This window comes from Drosophila mojavensis, unplaced genomic scaffold (genome assembly GCF_018153725.1).
Source record: "Drosophila mojavensis isolate 15081-1352.22 unplaced genomic scaffold, ASM1815372v1 contig_136, whole genome shotgun sequence".
Lineage (NCBI taxonomy): Eukaryota > Metazoa > Arthropoda > Insecta > Diptera > Drosophilidae > Drosophila > Drosophila mojavensis.
In genome coordinates this window covers 7,155,299-7,174,343 of record NW_025318667.1, presented here as the reverse complement: position 1 = coordinate 7,174,343, position 19,045 = coordinate 7,155,299, and the positions used below count along the sequence as shown (strand labels likewise).

Here is a 19,045-nt window from a genome sequence, read left to right as displayed (position 1 = left end):
GAATGAAATGGGCAGTAAAAGTATTCTCCCATTAAGTGTAACATTAAACATTACTGAAATAACTTGAAGCTCTTTAAATAAAATGAAATATCTTTACATATATGGAGGAACTCGTTACCATCTCAGACTGCATTTTATTTTCTGTAATTGGCTGTTATCTCTTCTCTCCTCATATGCCGACTCTTGTCTCTGTCCCTTGTCTCTCGCACCGTCTCTTTGCTTGCGCCCCGCTTTCGATTCCTTTTACAGCAATAATTGTGCCTCCTGTAGTCAATGCGACTCTGTCAACCCTGTCAAGCCTCGACCTCGCCTCTCACTACGCTAAAGCTTGTCCTTTAAAATTATCATTGGTTCGTCATTTTTTATTTGTTTTCCTAAGGCGAAATGCTACTCAACGAATAGTCGAAACTTGTATAACATAGAACTTATGCTATACCAATATTTTATGTAAATTAAATAACTCTCTGATATACGTACGATTCTGTTCAGATTCTGCTCTGTTCCATTGTCTGGAGCTAAAGCTATTAGCCTAAGATAACTGAGCAGATAAAGCACGGGGCGCTCCATGGTAAACTGAGAGTTGTTCGCTCTCTCTATCTCCCTATTTCTCCAAGACTATACACAGCTGTTCTATATAAATCTATGTATATGTACATATATCTATAGACTAAAGTCTGATGGCCTTGTAGAGCGGAAATTGAGTTGTGTGAATCAGAGTCGAGGCGTCTGCTCAGGCTGCTCAGACTGCTCAGACAGCTCAGCCTCAATTTTAGCAGCTGAGCCATTCAATTTGGTGAGCTGTCCGGGCGGAGATACCTTGACTGTGCCTGTCTCTCGCTGTGTAGTCCTAAATGAATCCAATTATAATGTGCATTGATTGACATTGATGGAAGCTACAGACGGGTCGCCCGAGGCTCGTACTGATGCCATCAAGTCGATATTAAAACTAAATATTAAATCTGCATAAGCCATTTGGAATATGAATTTATAGTTGTCGGCAATTGTTCGGATATTGATTACGATTCATATGATGCAGCTAAGCTGCTTAGCAATATATTTATAGGTATATGAATGTTTTTGTTTTTGTTTTTTTTTTCTATATATTTTCACTTTTGTCAAACGTGCAAAGTTAATCAAAAACAAATACGAGACAAATACATACAGAGAGAGTGGCAGGGAGAGAGGGAGAGAGGGAGAGGGAGACATTTTTGCATGACAGGCAACAAAACGTGGCAGTCCGAGCAGGTCTCGGCCTCGGTCGCTCGGCGCTGTCAAGTATTTTAATAATATCAACGTAAATATTACATTTATCAACTGGCAAAAGGACAGTGGATGGCAGAGGGGCAGGAGGAGGAGCAGGAGCAGAGCCCAGGCAGGGCAATGTCATGCCCAGCTGCGGCTGGCCGACAGCACACCTGACACATCAGGAGGCGTTGGATGCCGTCAATCGAAACGAGTTGTCGGGCTCAACGGGCGATATGCGACAGTCGACATGCTTAAATCAATATGCAGAATAGTCGAAGCCCGGACCAGGGATGCCAAAAACTTGATAATCAGACAGCAGTCGGCAGTCGGCAGTCGGCAGTCGGCTGTAAAGCAATTGCCAGTTGCCGCCATTTCAATTTATCGCTGCCTTAAATCGAGCACTGACAGCAGCAAAGTTTATTCAATAAATCCTTTAGCCAAAGTTATTGACAAAGCTTTTAATTGCTTTCGAAAATGGCAGCGAGCGATGTCAGCTAAACCAAACGCCCACGGGCGCCCACAGTTAAGCCCACCCACTGGCCTTCAGCTAACGGCCTACAGTCGACAGCAGCCCAGCTCCCGCCTCCTGCTTCCCACCCGCTACCTCCTGCCTCCTGCCTCCTGCCAGCCGTCTTCCGTTAGCTGCATGTGCTTTTGCCTGCCACGTTTTTAACTAATTGCAATAAAATGTCCGCCCCTCGCCGCGCTCATGTCAAAACTGTTAGACAGTTCGTCAGCGACAGAGACAAAGGCAAGAGCCCCGGCCACGCCCCTTCATACCCATTAAATGACAGCGCAACTAGGGTATTCACTGACATCTCGACACGGAAATATTAATGCCTATAACAATCCTAGCTCCATATAGAGGAGAGCACGGCAGACAAGTCAATTTTAATGTGAAATTCTCTAATCTTATCTTGCTCCTCTTTATTTAAATTTTTTTTTTTTTTTTTTTTTTTTTTTTTTGGCAAATCTGTAAAAGTGAAATGCAAAAATGGCTTCAGCAGCCAGCCAAATGCGCATCAGCACAATGACATTGCCAGTTGAGCGGATATGCCATCCACTTCGGTTTATTGAAATGAAAGTTTGCCTCTAACTCCGATTACGACTCCTGCCTCTGCTCCTGCTGCTGCTGCTGCTCCTTCTCCTCCCGCATGTGACTCTGCTGCTGTCGTCTGACATTAGCGCCGATTAGTTATGTTGGATGTTGTGCGCGTCATGGATGTCAAACAAACAGATTTTCGGCATATTGAAGCGACAGTTCGCTCTGCATTATGCATGGAAATTTCGTTTGCTCTGTTCATGTAATTTCTCTCATTGGATTTGCATAGAGTTGAGTATGGCATCGCCTGCCACGCCTCGAGACATATTTTTAACCCATTTGCTCTTTCACTTAACTTTTAGCTTCATAATTTCTAACTAGATACCAGTTGGCTAAAGGAGAAGGGAAAGAAGCAGGAGCAGGGGCAGAAGCAGAAGCAGGAGCAGGAGCGGGCAGCACTTGGAGCCGTGATTATTTCGTGAGCAACTGCTGGGCCGCACCCAGCTAATGCCGAGTGCCTTAAAAGGTTTATAAGTTATGCCCCAAAAGGGTCAACATCTCGTTGGCGCTGCCGCCATGGGGAATTGTCAGCCGGGCCGAGGCTCGTAAAGTACGCACAAATAGTAGCTAAGGCATAAGGGCATAAGCACGAACGGCTCTGTGCTGTGCCGGACGTGCTTGACTCTCATAATAGATGGTCAACACGTTGTTCGCAGCTCCCAACTCACAGCTCCCAGCTCTCAGCTCTCAGCTTTCAGGCATTCGGCTCTCAGGAGCATTTTTGGCAGTAAATGGACCGCAGGGCCGTCGCCACTTACTGGCGTTGCCTTTATGCCCATACACTCCTTAGTTTACGCCGTGCCATGTCGAACGCACGCACACAGTGGATAATCAATATCAATTAAAGATGCCCGTTGCACTCACCAAGTACTAACGGCTCCTTCGCCGGCTACAAATTATGGCCTCTCAACCTGAATGCATTGATCCTAAAGAGTCGAACACTAGAATTCGACTAGATAGCTACATACATGGAAAGGAAATCAATATCAGCTATATTGCAGCTGCACATTCAGATTTCCTATTCGATTCATTCACACATTCATAATGCCAATAGCACAATTTTCTATACGTAGTTATTCTGAAGTGGCTGGCCTTCTCTGCGATTCTCATAAATTCAATTAGCTTACCCACTTTTGAGCTCAAATTGAGCAAATATTTTAGTCGTCATCAGTTTTCATTGTCAGTCATCATATAATCTGTCAAGAAATCAATAATTCAGTCAGTTCAATTCAATCAATTAATCAAAACAATCACTCAAATAATTAAGCATAACGCTAGTCAATAAGCCAGCGAAGGAATCAATTCAGCTAATCATCAGATTATAAATCAGTCAGTCAATCTGTCAGCCAATCAACCATACATCAAATAGCTAGTCAGTCAATCAATCAGGCGGAAAGTTGGTCAGTCAGCTAGTCAGTCCATTAGTCATTCAAATAATCAATCATTTCAACAGTCAATCAAACAGAAAGTCAGTCATTGAGTCAGTCGATCAATCAGCCAATCAACCAAAAATTAGTCAGTCACTTTGTCAATCAATTAATCACTCAATCCAATGGCCAATCAATCAAACAGTCAGTCAGTCGATCCGTCAGTCAGTGAATCAGTCAAACCACAAATTAATCAAGCAGAAAGTTGATCAGTCAGTCAGTCAATTAACCAATCAAAAAAATAGTCAATCAATCAGAAAGTCGGTCAGTCGATCAATCAATCAAAAAGTGTGTCAGTAGTCAGTCAATCAAGTAGTAAAACAGTCAGTCAGTTAATCAATCACCCGATCAATCAATTAATCAAAACCTCTGTCAATCAGCCAATCACGTAACCCCAGCCTTAACACGTTCTGTCTGTGACACGAAGCAAATTACATATTTCCCTCAACTTCAGCTCGTATTTGACTTTCTGTCGGCATCCGAGGAGCACTGACAAAGCTGAAATAAATGGCGCACAATGGCACGAGTGGAGCTATATACTTTATGCCTGCTTAAATGGCACAAAAATAAATAAATAAAAAAAAAAAAAAAAACAATTTAAAAACTGGCAATTACAAGCCAAAAACTTTTGCAGAGCCCGCATTTGCGAAATGCTTGAAACAAACACAGACACAGATACACACTGCCATACACACACACACACACACACTCCCATACAGACACACACACTCCCTCAGACACACACACACACACAGTTGCCTTGCAAAAGTCATCTCGTTACACATACGCCGCGTACGCCGTCATCAGGGCGAACAAAGCGCAGTGCCACGCCTACGCTGTGCGCCCATTGGAGCTCAGTTGGCGGCTAATTAGCAGGCGGCAGCCCGAAGATGGCGCTGCGCATAATTGCATGTTGCATTAAATTAAAAAGCTCTGGCATAGGCGTCCCACACACACACACACACACACACACACACATACGGACAAAGTTGAAAACAACAGTAACAGAAACCAAATTGAAAATTATGAAAAGTGCAGAATAATATTAAATTGTTGGCAGCAGGGGCAGCCGCTTCGCTCAGTTTCGCTCAGCTTCGCTCAGTTGGCACACATTGTGCGTTGAGTTGTAAGCTTCCCTCTCACTCGCTCGTCCTATTGGCGTCTCGGTCTATGCTTTCTATGTTTTTGTTGCAACAGTTAAAAAAGTGAATGCGAAATGCTTAAATCAGCCTCGAGATTATCTGGGTTAGTGGAATTCGCGCGCATTTCCTGCTCATTTCAACCGCATTTTAATGTGACAGAGAAAATTATAATAACACAAGTAAGGGAAGAGAAAGCGCCGTAAAGCAAAAAGTGAATACTTGCAAGACCACAACACATAGTCGACGGGGGAGTGATGGCTAGGGGTAGTCAACAACACACACACACACACACACACAGGCTCAACAAATTACGAGCAACGAGTATTTTTATAATTTACACTGACTTTTTCCCCAGCACCAAAAACGGAACAGCCAAGGATCGAGTGGGCGCAGACGGGGGATATGGGCGGGGAGTGGGGAGTGGGGTAAGAGGGAGGGGTAGACTGCTGCGACTGCTGCTATTGTCTTTTTCCGCAACGCTCCGCAAAAATTGCATCGGCAACCAAGGCAACGGGCTCGACTATGTACATGTATATGTAAGTGTATGTGTATTTGTATATGTATATGTATATGAATGGGCTGGCACTGCTAGAGTATATGAAATGGGGGTGGCAAGTAATCAGGCGCAAGCAGCAAACTTTTACTTATAGTTAAATGCTGCAGCTGCAGCTGAAATACTGACAAAAAGTCTCGGACAGACCAGAGAGCTGCGACGGACGGATGGACGGTTGGACGGTTGCATGAACGGCTACGCGGGCAAGCGGACAGGCGGGCATTGGGCAACGGCCGCTGACAGGAAATGGTAGCGAGCAAACGGGAGGGGGCAGCGAGGGGGCTGAAGTCGGACCGACAGCCTGACTGCTGGCATCATCTAGGCATATCCCATAGCCCAAACTATCATTTCTATTCCCCAAAGCCGACGCTGTTTGGACTGCGCTGTGTGGCGCCAACAAAACAGTCATTAAGCCCTTTTGCCAGCGCAGCCCAACGCAAAGCATTAACGTATATACACATACATATTTATATATATATATATATGTCGTATACATATAGACGGATACACAGTTAGATAGAGGCACAGTGCAAATCTGTCTATAATGAACAACAACAAATCCGCCTAATGCGAAATGTTTTGAACTATATGCAACACTGGCCCTAAATGCAAAGCTCTTAAAGCCAAATTGGTGAGTCGATATAGTGCGAGAGGGAAAGAGACAGAGAGAGAGAGGAGAGAACGAAAGGAATGAAAAAGAAAGGAAAGCGTACAGAGATTAAGCAAAAAATAGAAGGATAGAAAGATCGAAGCGGGAAGATTATAGTGAGAGGGAGAGAGAGAGAGAATTAGAAGAGAGAGAGAGATAGAGTAAAAGTGAGAAAGAGAGAGAGAGAGGAGAGAGCGAAAGGAATGAAAAAGAAAGGAAAGCGTTCAGAGATTATGCAAAAAATAGAAGGATAGAAAGATCGAATAGGGAAGAATACGGTGGGAGAGAGAGAGAGATAGATAGAGTAAAAGTGAGAAAGAGAGAGAGAGAAAGAGAGTAAGATAGATAAATTGGTAGATAGATAGAATGAAAGAGAGATAAAAATGAAAAGAGTTTGAGGACGAGGAGAGTTTGAGAATGACAAAGGGAAAGATACAGAGAGACGGGCAAAGTGGGAGAGACTGAGAGAGAGAGAGACAGAGCGAGCGAGAGAAAGAAAGAAATAATGATGATGAAGGATATATAGAGCTAACCCACAGTCGAAGAAAGAAATAAAGAGAAAGGGCGAGAGATAGAAAAATAGTGATCTGGAGTGAGGGTGAGCCACAAAAAGAGAGAGAATGACTGAGAGAAAAAAGGAGAGGGATAGCGAGAAACAAAAGAAGAGATAGAGCTATATACTCTGAGAGAACATCAGAGGAGGAAACCGAGGGAAAAGGCAGGAGGCAAAGAGAGCCAAGCTCAAAAAGACATAAAGATATAGACAGAAAAATATAGGCTGAGCGAAAGGAAACATTTAAGACCCGCGGTAAAGAGATATAAAGAGGGAAAGCTATCCTAAAAAAGAAAAAAGAAAATATGGAAAAAGAGAGAAAGACAAAGAGGGAGCGAGAGAGAAAGAGAGAGAGAAAATATAGATATGTTTTTAGTATCACCAAAGAGTGATACCAATTACGATAATTAATATATTTAATATATTTTAAAATACTAAATAGAGCTTACCCAATGATCATAAATTGTCTCCTGCCAAAAGAATTTCATGAAATTCAAATATCAACGCTTTAAGAATAACTTTGTATATATAATAGCCTTATATTATTTATCTGTATTACTGATGTATCTATAAAGTATGCCTGCATATTAATTATCTGCAGCTCTGAGATTGCTGCCCAAATTGATTTGCAACAAATAGAGCTCCCGAATGAACGGATGCGTCGCTTGTTTATTTATTGATTCTATAGATTAAAAAGTAATGTAATATAAATATGATGATTTCAATGCACACACACACATACACATATATACACATGTACACATATATAAACTGTTTATGATTGGCGGCTGTGAAAGTGAGTGGACTAATTAAATTGAACTGGTTAAACATGCAAAAGTCAATATTTTGTTTGCCCACCAATAAATGCAGCATGCAAACAATATGCAATTCTGTTATTGTAAGTGGAATTGCAATAGCGCCTGCAACGCATGTTCCAGTTGCTAATCCCACTCCCATACTCATTCCCATTTGCAATCCTCTTTCCATTCTCATTCTCATTCGCTCGGTCAATTCAGAAATGCTTGAAACAATGCCAATGTCGGTTAGAGCCATGCGGGCATGCTGGCCAACCAAATGCCAACCATAATGTTGACATGCCAAATGTGTCATAAACAACTTTGTCTGCGCACTCTCTCTCTCTCTCTCCCTATCTCCCTCTCTCTCTCTCTTTCAGCCTTACACCCACACACAGACAACAACTAGTTTTGGCAATTTCATTTCGAGCTTTATTTTGTGCCTCTCGTATCGCATATTTCCGACCAAGACAATTCCTAAGTCATTTCATAGACCAACTGTCGCTGTAAGCAGCGCAAAAAGTATTTCGAAAAGTCCACTGAGAGCCAGTTGGAGTAAATATATATACATAGATTTATATATGTATGTATGTATGTATATATATATATATGAATAGATATTGCATTTGACCATCTGTGCGCACAGTTTTTGAGACAGCTCCACAATGGGCATCGAATTATGTTGTTCTATCCATAATCCCTCGTTGATACATTTGTCAATTGGAGTGAGCGAAGAACTGTGTAAAGTTGGAGCTGTAATTCCTATTGGAATTCTTTTGAATTGGACTCGAACTGCAGCTGAATGAGTTAAGGTACGGAGTGATGTACCTTTAATTATTCAATACATCTGCATTAATATATACACATATACATATACATAACTATATATCAAAGAGAAAGTCGAACGTATGTGGCGCAATTATCATCGTAACAGGAATCGAATGTAAGTCACGAGCGGAGAGACGGTGCGTGAGGCAAAAGTTTCTGTTGGCATACGAAAAGAGAACAGATAACAGCCAATTACAACTCGCTGCACTCGGAGCATAATTAAATAACGGGAAGTAAAATGGAGTCTGGAATGGTCACTGGGAATGCATCGGAATTACCTCCGCGCCTGATATATGTACATGTATATATGTATATATACTTGTCTCCATGTGAAATCGTAGACAAACGGACAAGTTGATACGAGGTCTGTTCGACAAGTATCTAGTAATTTGTATTATTATGAAAATTATTCATGACTATTTGAAGTTCCCCTAAGTAATGGCCATCAATTATTTAGTCAAATTATTCTTTAATTCAAGTTGCGCTCTACTGTTCCTTATCTGCTCCCATTGTTATCTATTTGGATAGATAAGAGAGAGAGATTGGTCTCAGCATATCGTTTTGCTTTTATAGACCCTCTCAGCTCTACCGAAAGCCAGAAAAGTGAAGATAGAATGGTCAAATCTATCCCATAATTTGTTTCCCAAAAATGAAGCTAAGAAACTGAAGACAAAAATGATTAAATTAACTGATCATTCAAATGGACAAATTTGTTGGCACTTGAGCATTATAATGCTGGGAACATATCATGTCTATGTCTAGAATCCCTATCTATCCCCATATCCACATTTTTGTCTTTTATTCTTGAGAATAAGCAGAACTACATACTTATCATCCTACCAATAGGGACTATCAATGGTTCCTTAAAGCGGATCGCTTCCATCCTTGATTCTTAGATAAATTTCGCAAAACTATCGATAACTATCGCTAAACAGTGATCGCCACTATCGAAACCTCTCCGCCTCGAATGGCTATTGGCCTGCTAGAATGAGTAAGCAGCATTCAAAAAGTAACCCAACATTGGCTAATAGCCATAATAGAAAAAGGCCAGATCTGTCGAGAAAAAGGCTAAGGTAACATCAGTGCTGGCTATACTTTTCAAGCACACCTCTCACACAAATGGACTCGAGACGGTCACTACTATTAATTCCCTTCAAGAATATAATATATGTATATATATGTCTTTAAGGATCAGCGATTATCCTTAACGCACTGCCAAAAACCCCGATACCAGACTCAACTCACTCAGGCTCTTTTTTCTCCCAGATAGTTGCAAATGCGGGCCTTAGTTCTGGCTGCCAGCCGCAGAGACGAGTGCGAGTAGTTATAATTTTTGTAGCATTCTTTTGCCTACAACTTTTTGCTGTCACTTTTGCTTGTGCTTGGGCTTGTGCTTGCGCTTGTGCTTGTGCTTGTGCTTGTGCTTGTGCTTGTGCTTGTGCTGCTGTTCTCTCATTCAAGCGCACTTGAACAAATAAGCACTCTTGGCCATACTCACTTAGCCACTTATTTACAGCTGTTGCCATTGTTGTTAGCATTGTTGATGCTGCTCCTCTTCTTCTTCTTCTTCCCCCTCGTCGCCATCGTCATCATCTCGTTGTTTTTGTTGTTGTCGCAACTGTCACACCCACAGCTTTCAGCCATCCACGAGCATTATGTGTGCCCTATTAGTGTAACATAATGCGGCGACAATGGCTATGGACGTCATTTTGGTTAAGTACTTTTGCCAGTTCACATGCTTCCCCAATTACACATCCGCAATTCAAATGTACATGTGTATGTGTGTGTCTGTATGTGTGTGTATATAGTAAATACATCAAATTGAACAATTAATACGTAACATTAGCTACGTACTTTTCATTTACCCTGAGCCCCATCAGGGCATAATAGTTCTATCGAAATGTACGTAACAGGCAGCAGGAGGCGTGGCAGTCACTATAAAGCATATACATATATGTATATTCAGAGTGCAGGATGATCAGCTGGGTCCATTTAGCCTTGTCCAGCAGCCCATCTGTCCGCATGTAATGCCTTACGTCCGACCTATCTATACATTCATTTGTCCGTGTGTATGAACAGCGCGATCTCTGAACCTGTAAGAGCTAGAGACTTGAAATTTTGTGTACGTCCCGATGAAATGCCAGTTTATTCCAAATAATCTATTTGTATTCCTGTTTTAATGTCTTCGATGAAAAAGTCTTTAAGATATATACAAAATGAATTATTAAATCATATACATATATTTAATGAATAAATTCAGATTTTTTTTCTTATTATTTATTATTACAAACGGTGTTGGTAGAGCTACTGCGAGTTGCCTAAAAATAGTAGGCTTAATTGCCGATTTTCTGTTTAAAATAAATTTTTTTTACTCGAACATTTTTATAGGCTTATATAACTTAAGGGTATCTCCTAGTCGGCCATATGCTACTGTTATTTTGTATTTTATATATCTAATTCTTTTTTTTTTTTTTTCCTATATACAAATTGTAATGTCTCTTTGTTCGATTCCTATAAAGCTTGAAGACAAAAGGTAAATGGGCTTGAGTCAGATTGCCATGGGTACAAAAAGCGACATTTGATACTTGAAGCATGCGTTTTAGAGTGTTTTTTATTAAAATGCCTGATGCAGATTCAATGTAAATGAATTCTATAGAAAATTTAAGAAAAATCTTGAAAGCGAAATTTTTAATACAGTTTCAAGGCAAATGGATTCAATAGAAAATGTAAGAAAAATCTTAAAAGCAAAATTATTAATGCAGTTTCAAGGTAAAAGGAAATTGAAGATAAATCTTATAAGCGAAGTTTTCAATGCAGTTTGAAGGTAAATGAATTTAATAGAAAATTTAAGATAAATCTTTGAAGTGAAATTTTTCAATGTAAAAAGACTTAAAAGTATATTTAAGAAAAAACTTGAAATTGAAATTCTTAGCTCAGATTCAATGCTAATGAATTTAATGGGAAATTTAAGATAAGTCTTAAAATTAAAATAGTTTCGATTGAATTTTAACGAGTTTAATAGGAAATATAAATTTTAACATTGAAATTTGTAGATCAGATTCAATTCTAAAGGATTTAATAGGTAATTTAAAAAAAATCTTGAATAAGAAATTTGTAAATGAATTTAGATGATTCTTGAAATTCAATTTTTTTAGTTTAGATTCGATTTGAATGAGTTCAATAGAAAATTTTAGAAAAATCTTTAAATAGAAATTTTTAATGCAGCTTTAAAGCAGATGAATTCAATAGATAATTTTCGATAAAAATCTTCGATTCAAGTTTACTTAAGATACATATGCACATACTATGTCCCACTCTCTCTCTCTATCTATCTTTCTCTTTCTATATATATATATATATCTCTCTCTCTCTGTCTCTCTCTGTCTCTCTCTCCCTCCCTGCCTCTCTCTCTCTCTCTCTCTCTCTGTCGCGCTCTCTATATATGTATCTACGACCTTAGCACCCGAGATTTTGACAGCTCTTTAGTTCTGTAGGAGCTAAGCAAACCGCGTGAAATCTAGACTCGAGTAAATAGAACTTGAGTTGCGACTTGCGTTGCGATGCGTTTGAGATGCCAACGAGGCTGAAGCCTTTATTGCTGTTACTGTTGCTGTTGTTGTTGTCCATTGAATGCGCTATGTGGAATGCTGGTGCAGAGCAATTTGTAGTTTTTGGTACTTAAGAAATTTGTAGTGAAAACAATTTTGATGTCTTCTGGAAATTAGAAAAGCAGCAGCAAAGCTTCTTACCAAACTGGAATGCGTTCGCTCAGCAGCATCAAGTGCTGGCAGCATAGAATGCGAGCCAAACTTTGCTCGGACCAATTTAAGTTACCCAATTACGAGTCGGGCGATGAAAAATGTGTATGCAAATATCAAATAAACCGAGAAATAACAGCAAAATCAACAAACGTTGCTAAATAAATAGAGCATAGCCAAGGTAGTCAACAAATTTGTGCTCTCATTCTTGTTGTTGTTGTTGTTGTTGCTGTTGTGCGGGCACTCGAGCCTTTGGCCGGGCAAAATGTTGTCAAGTCCGTGGAATTGCTGTAATAATGGCAATGGCCATAGCCAACTAGCCGACACTCTTTAGCATAATACAAATTATTGAAAAATTTCCTTATTTATTTCAATAGATATCAAGTGGGCAGAGAGACAGAGAGAGAGAGAGAGGGAGGCTTCGAATGGAATGTGAAAATGTTGTCGAGTGCTTGGCAGTTTTCTACTTTATGTGGGACTTGCCCCGTGACAAGCGGAGCGTGTGCCACAAGATAAATATGCGACAAGTTGGGCCTCTCCAGTGGCCCGGCAACAGCGACCTTGAGTGGCCGTCCACCAAGGCCCACGGCTGTCCAGTGCAATGTGCAAGTAGTGTCGTCAAATATATGTACTTGCCTTGCCAGTTCCTTGGATAAGTGCTGTAGTTGTTGCCGTTGTTGTTGTTGTTGCTGTCGCTTGCTTTTTGGAATTGCAAATGCATTATGTGGCCCCGGGCCAGGGCGTATGCCACAAAAGTCTTTTGGCCAAATTTAATTGTTCCAAATGCTTCGCATTTCCACAGCACAGCTGCGACCAGTTTACATCCTCTCTCTCAATCCTGCCCACCCCCTTGGCCCACTCTCTCTCTCTCTCTCTCTCTCTCTCTCTGTTTGTGCTGGCCCGCAATGCTGCAATACCAATCTAAGACTTCTTTCAACTCTTATTTACATAAATTAATTATTTTGCCGCTGACGGCAAGTTTCGGCATTGGGCCCGAGCTGCCTCCACAAACTGTGTCCTTGCAACGAAATTCACATTTACACTGGTTCCAATTGCCAAGTGCCCCAGGAGCTTGAACTACTTCGGCCCCATTGAGCGCCCCAGCTAACTGCTAAATGAATCTGATAAATGTAACTGACAATATCTTGGATCAGATATCGGCGATAACTTGAGATATTTATCATTGATATTCGATTTCATGCTTTAATTGAAGTGGATTGAAGCAGAGCCAGACCTAATAGGAGTAACAACATTTCCGATAGCTATACTTACTCATTTGTGCCAGTTATCGATAACAATCGATTTTTATCATATTCAATAAGACGTGCCATTTATTTGCTAATTATTGAAAGTTGTTTAAATGTGAAAAATAATTATAATAATTAAAATAAATAATTTAAAATGTGTTCCTTAAATCTGTTAAAATTAATTTAAATAATCAACTTTTTTATATAATGACATGGATATACAGTCGAGTCGCGATAGTTTGTACCCCACTAAATCGAAAAACGCGAAAAATAATAAAAAATTCGACCCCTTTGAAAAAAATTTGTTCTCAAAAATTCTCGATAATTTGAATTTCTGCGTATATCGGAAAAAAAACCTGATCCCCTTGCCATTTGTAATATTAAAATATAGAAATTATATAATATATAAAAACTATTTTATTTCATTGCAATTTCTTTTCCCATTGCTCCTGCTATATAGGTTCTGTATCAGACTTTTGATATATCAAATTTATTATTTTATTCATAGTGGCTTACAAAAGACATAAAAAAATCTGAGATAACATATTTTCTAGATAATAAAGTTTCGGTTTTATTGCAATTGATTTACTACTAATGTTAGTGGGTCACTTTATGCTTCAATGCTCTCTCGTTTTTTTTTTTTTTTTTTTTGTCTTTGGTGTAGCATTAATATTGTATAAAGTCAAGGACAATTCAATTTCTGTACAACATTTCTGTTGTATAGGAATTTCTTTTGCTATATTTCTCAGAATGGACCACGGTCTATTGTGCACCAACTCCTCCTCTATTACTGCTCTCTGCTGTCCCTCAAACAGCTGACGTTTATTAATATACTTTCAATTCATGCTAATTTGCATAGCAATCAATTTTATGATTGCTCTCTCTGAATATAGCATGAAAATATTTCAGTTTATCATTGGGCCGCAGCTTTAATCGAATGGCATTACTTTAACTATCTTTAACCATTAACTAAGCGCAGCTTTTGTTATATAATTTCTCAGACTTAACTCCATTATTATGGCTAATATTGCCAGCTATTGTTAGCTCTTTAACTGCGACTGTTGCCTAGACTGATACCGCTTGGATTTGTAGGGTTCTAGGTTTTTTTTTTTTTCGCCCGACACAGCTATTGTTTCCATGGATATTACAAGTGCCACGCCCAGCTGCCTTAGTGTTGCACTGGTGGTGCCATTGAAGTGCTACTGTGCAGGCAGTGTAAACATCAAGAGCTCGCTGCTGCTGGGCTCAAGCAATTGCAATTAATTCAATGTCAGTTCAACTGTAGCAGAGACAAAGGCTAAGCTCTGAATGTGGGCCATGCCACCCAGCCAGCCAGCCAGCCACGCCCAACGCCCCCCTGCGGGCCAGATGGCAAGTAGTTTGGCAAGGCGGCGTCATTCGAAATCGCTAAAACTTTTTGACAATGGCCCCGACAGCGTCGCAGTCGCAGTCGCAGTCGTAAGTGCTTATCTATGCAGCACAAAGTCGGTGCCTCAATCCATTTGCCGCTTGCCCCAAATACCTCCCCCTTACCTCCACCTCGCTCGCCGAAAAACTTCAACAAAGTCGATTTCGATGGCGTTGCCTCTTCAGCGATTAATTCCGCCTGCCAGCAGCCGAACGTTGACGATAGATAGACAAAATGATGAACCCGATGAAGAAGACGCCCAGAGTTATGCTGATGACGCCGATCATAATGACGTTTGCCGCTGACGATGACGTTGTTGCCAAAGGCCAGTTGAGCGCCTGCATTCCCCAAACTGGAGCAGCGCGACAAGGAAATATATCAATTTCTCTCAGCTACAAATTGTATGTGAAATGAATTTGTTGTTCAGCTCAGCTGAAAACAGTGAAAACTGATATGAACACTGAAATTGGGGCCGATTGACAGAATAGTGCTATGTCTTCTATGAGAACAATGTGATGGAAAATATTACAGCTAATGAGACGAAGTCACATATGTGAGTTTACTTTACGAATTTGTGATCGAAGTATTCCTCTCAAGTATGCTAATGGGCGAAACAAATTAGGAATAATTGACGCTCTATTATAGCCTTTTGACTTAACTGTACTACACTCTACTTCTCTCACATTGACGAATACATTCGGCCGCTCTTCTACTTTAAATTTAGTTCCTACATTCGCTGTCTAACTTTTACTTAGCTGTTCCCCAATATACTCCCTCTCTTATTCTCCGTCTTTCTCTCTCTCTCTCTCTCTCTCTCTCTTTCACTTTAATTTACTCCCTTTAAATTCACGCTCTTACTTTTCTTAACTGTTATATATCCATCTCTTTCTCTCTCTCCCTCTCTCTCTCTCTCTCTCTCTGTCTCTCTCTCTATCTCTCTCTGTCTCTCTTTCTCTCTCTCTTCGACTTTACTTTCCCAAACTGTCCCACATGGCTTTCCCTCTCTTTGACTTAACTGTTATACAACCGATCGCTCATATTACCTAACTGTCCTAAACTGTTCTAAATTGTCCTAATTTAGCTCTCTCTTTTTGACTAGTCGTCTCTACACTTACTAGCTCAGTTTGCCTTAAGTATCGTAAATTCATTCTCGCTCTCTCTCTCTCTCTCCCTGACTCTCTCTCTCTCTCTCTCCCTGTCACTCTTTCTCTCTATATAGCTCATTTTGCCTAATCTAAAACCGGATAAGGCTAGCCTAATCTGTCTTGCTGCAACATTGTCTAGAGTACAGAGAATCTGGAAGAGATATGTACTATATTTAATTTTTTTAAATTTAAAAATACTCTTCACGAACGCGCTCTTCTTCTTCTCAGCCCTTTCAATAAACATGTAACAAAAATACATGTTAATACAAAAATACATGTTAATGGGTTTTTCTGTTGAGCTTAAAATTAATTGCACTACAGACACCTTTTAAGGTCTGGTTCTGGTATTATTTAATGCCATTTTTTTTTTTTCCGTGTACCCCTCACTAGTTTGCGTTTATTGCACATACGATTATTATGATTGAGGTGCGTGCGATTAGTGGGCTTTCATCGCTTGGCTCAAGTTGGCTTAATGGCACCCAGCAGTCCAATATGCCGTAACAACAATGCGCAGCTTTAATTAGTGTTTAAAGCTAATTATATGTATATGCTCGTAATGTGAGCAATTGTTGTTGTTGTTGTTGCTGTTGTTGCTTTGGGGGCCATTTGGCATTGGCCATAAAATGACGTCGACGCTGTCAAAGGCAGCCGAATGCGAAATACGGAATACGAAATACGAAGTACGAGGAAATAGGAAAACTTTAAAACTGCGCACGGCTACGCTGCGGCAGCAGCTGGCTTACAATGCCCTTTAACCCCATTTACCCCATTTGGCCCAACACCTTGTTCCGGGCAGCGTCGGCGGCGGGGTGGGGTTGGTAAAAATACCAAAAAATAAGTAAACGCAGCTTAGCAAATTGTGCGCTGCCAACGACTTGAGTTTTATTTTTATGTTGATGCAAAAACTTTACGTGCTCAAGTTTATTGAGTGGCTGCTGTATATGAAATTTAGTTAGCTGTGCGTGCGTATCTCCCTCTCTCTCTCTCTCTCTCTCTCTCTGTGTGTGTGTGTGTGGCACTTAAATGGGCAGAAAAGGGCTAAGCTTGTGCTGGGTTAGGGCCGAGCTAATCAGCAACTGTCTGCAACGACAACATCGAGTTTGAATGTTAAATAGAAAACACGATTTGGCCAGCAGGCAGGAACGGGATTTCATCAGCAGCTCAGAAACCTGTAGATGGGTCGCTGGCGATTTCTTTTGGATCCTTTCGTGAGAAGAAGAAGAAGAAGAAGTCATCTCTCATCATCAAAGAATGAATGGAGTAGAGCTCAGGTGTGGGTCACCTGGGCACGCACCCATGTCAAGGGCATTTTACAAATTCCATTTGGAAAACCCTTCAAGCGTAAGCTTGAATCCATTTGTAGCCCAACTTAAGGCCCACTCAAATTCGAAATGCATAAAAGCTAATTTTAGCCACATTAATTAGAGAGTTGCAGCGGTTGCAATGGATCGCCTGGGCGATTCCTGCTTTGCATATTCATTCGATGGTGGAAAGTGGATAACGCCCGTTATGTCAGATGCCGGCCAAAGTAAAAGTCTTGACTGCGGGCGATTCAATTTTTAATGAAGCCAACGCAGCAGCCACGCCTTTGCGGCCATAAAATGAAATGGAAAATTGGCGCCAAGGGGCTAACAGCTGCTAAAAGAAAGACCAAAAATGTTGCATCACACTTTCACGGAGCTGGGCGAAGGGCATTAGGCAAAACTAACACCAAAGTGGGCCGAAAGCCGCACGCACTAACCGCACTGCACTGCCACCTTCTGCCCAACAAACTGTTACCAGCCCCAAGATCCACAGCTGAGTAACTAAGTGCCAACATTTAGCTGCCAAATTTGAGTCCTCTTTCAACTTCTTGCTGGCATTGGCTAACCAAACGTGTTTTCCCATTTACATAAATATTTAGATCATTTTCAACTCGTACAGCAAGTTTATAGCCCCTTTGACGGCCTCTCAAAGTTGGCCAGAAAACTTGAGGTAAACTCAGCTGGTAAAAGGTTCAAATTAGAGTAGTCTAAGTCATTGTCATTGTCATTGTCATTGTCATTGTCATTGTCATTGTCATTGTCATTGTCATTGTCATTGTCAATGTCATTGTCATTGTCATTGTCATTGTCATTGTCATTGTCATTGTCATTGTCATTGTCATTGTCATTGTCATTGTCATTGTCAATGTCATTGTCATTGTCATTGTCATTGTCATTGTCATTGTCATTGTCATTGTCATTGTCATTGTCATTGTCATTGTCATTGTCATTGTCATTGTCATTGTCATTGTCATTGTCATTGTCATTGTCATTGTCATTGTCATTGTCATTGTCATTGTCATTGTCATTGTCATTGTCATTGTCATTGTCATTGTCATTGTCACTGTCATTGTCATTGCCATTGTCATTGTCATTGTCATTGTCATTGTCATTGTCATTGCCATTGTCATTGTCATTGTCATTCTTGCTCAGACAGCTCATCAGCCAATCAATTCTAATTTATTAATAGCGCTAACCAAGAACACATTCATAGACTAGTTTCACATTGACTCTTATTGATTGTCTTAGAGAATATTTGATAGACAAGTGTATAAGAAAAAGTTTGCTACTTTGACTTGGTTAAAATATAAAATGGATCATTGCACACCAATTGAGAATATTTTATATGCAAATTTGTACGAAAACATTTACTTATTGAACTCGGTTAATGTGTGAAATGGATCATTGGAGGCACAATAATCATTTATTCGAGCATATGCCGTGCCTTTAAATTACAATTTCTACATTTGTGGCTGAATGCTTGAATGAATGCACAATTACGAATGTGTTAAGGGCTTTATAATTAGGCCGCATTTGAAATTTGAAAGATTTTTGCCAATTAATTAATATATCACACAGGCACACACACAGGCACACACACACGCACATACACACGCACAGACACATATAATATATAAGAAGCTTAAATACTTTTAATTAGAGCTCGTTCTATTTGGTAGTTTCTGGCATATTTGGCCTACGCTTTTGGCATTTCCTAGAGAACTCAAAAAACAAATATTAAATAAATGAATGGATTCGAGCACGTGCATAGACAACAGGCAACATACCAATACACGCACACACACAAGCACACACGCGAGCGCGCTCACGCACACCAACTACAATTAAGTTTCCATATTTTTGTTCTCTCTTATCAGCGAATGTTTGTGA

The 19,045-nt window shown here is 40.3% G+C and overlaps 1 protein-coding gene across 2 annotated transcripts in view; it reads left to right on the top strand.

Moving 5' to 3' along the window:
* The window catches only part of LOC6586119 (neuronal acetylcholine receptor subunit alpha-7), a 140,428-nt gene that overhangs the window by 100,007 nt on the left and 21,376 nt on the right, over positions 1 to 19,045 (top strand). The gene's annotated exons all lie outside the window — the stretch shown is intronic.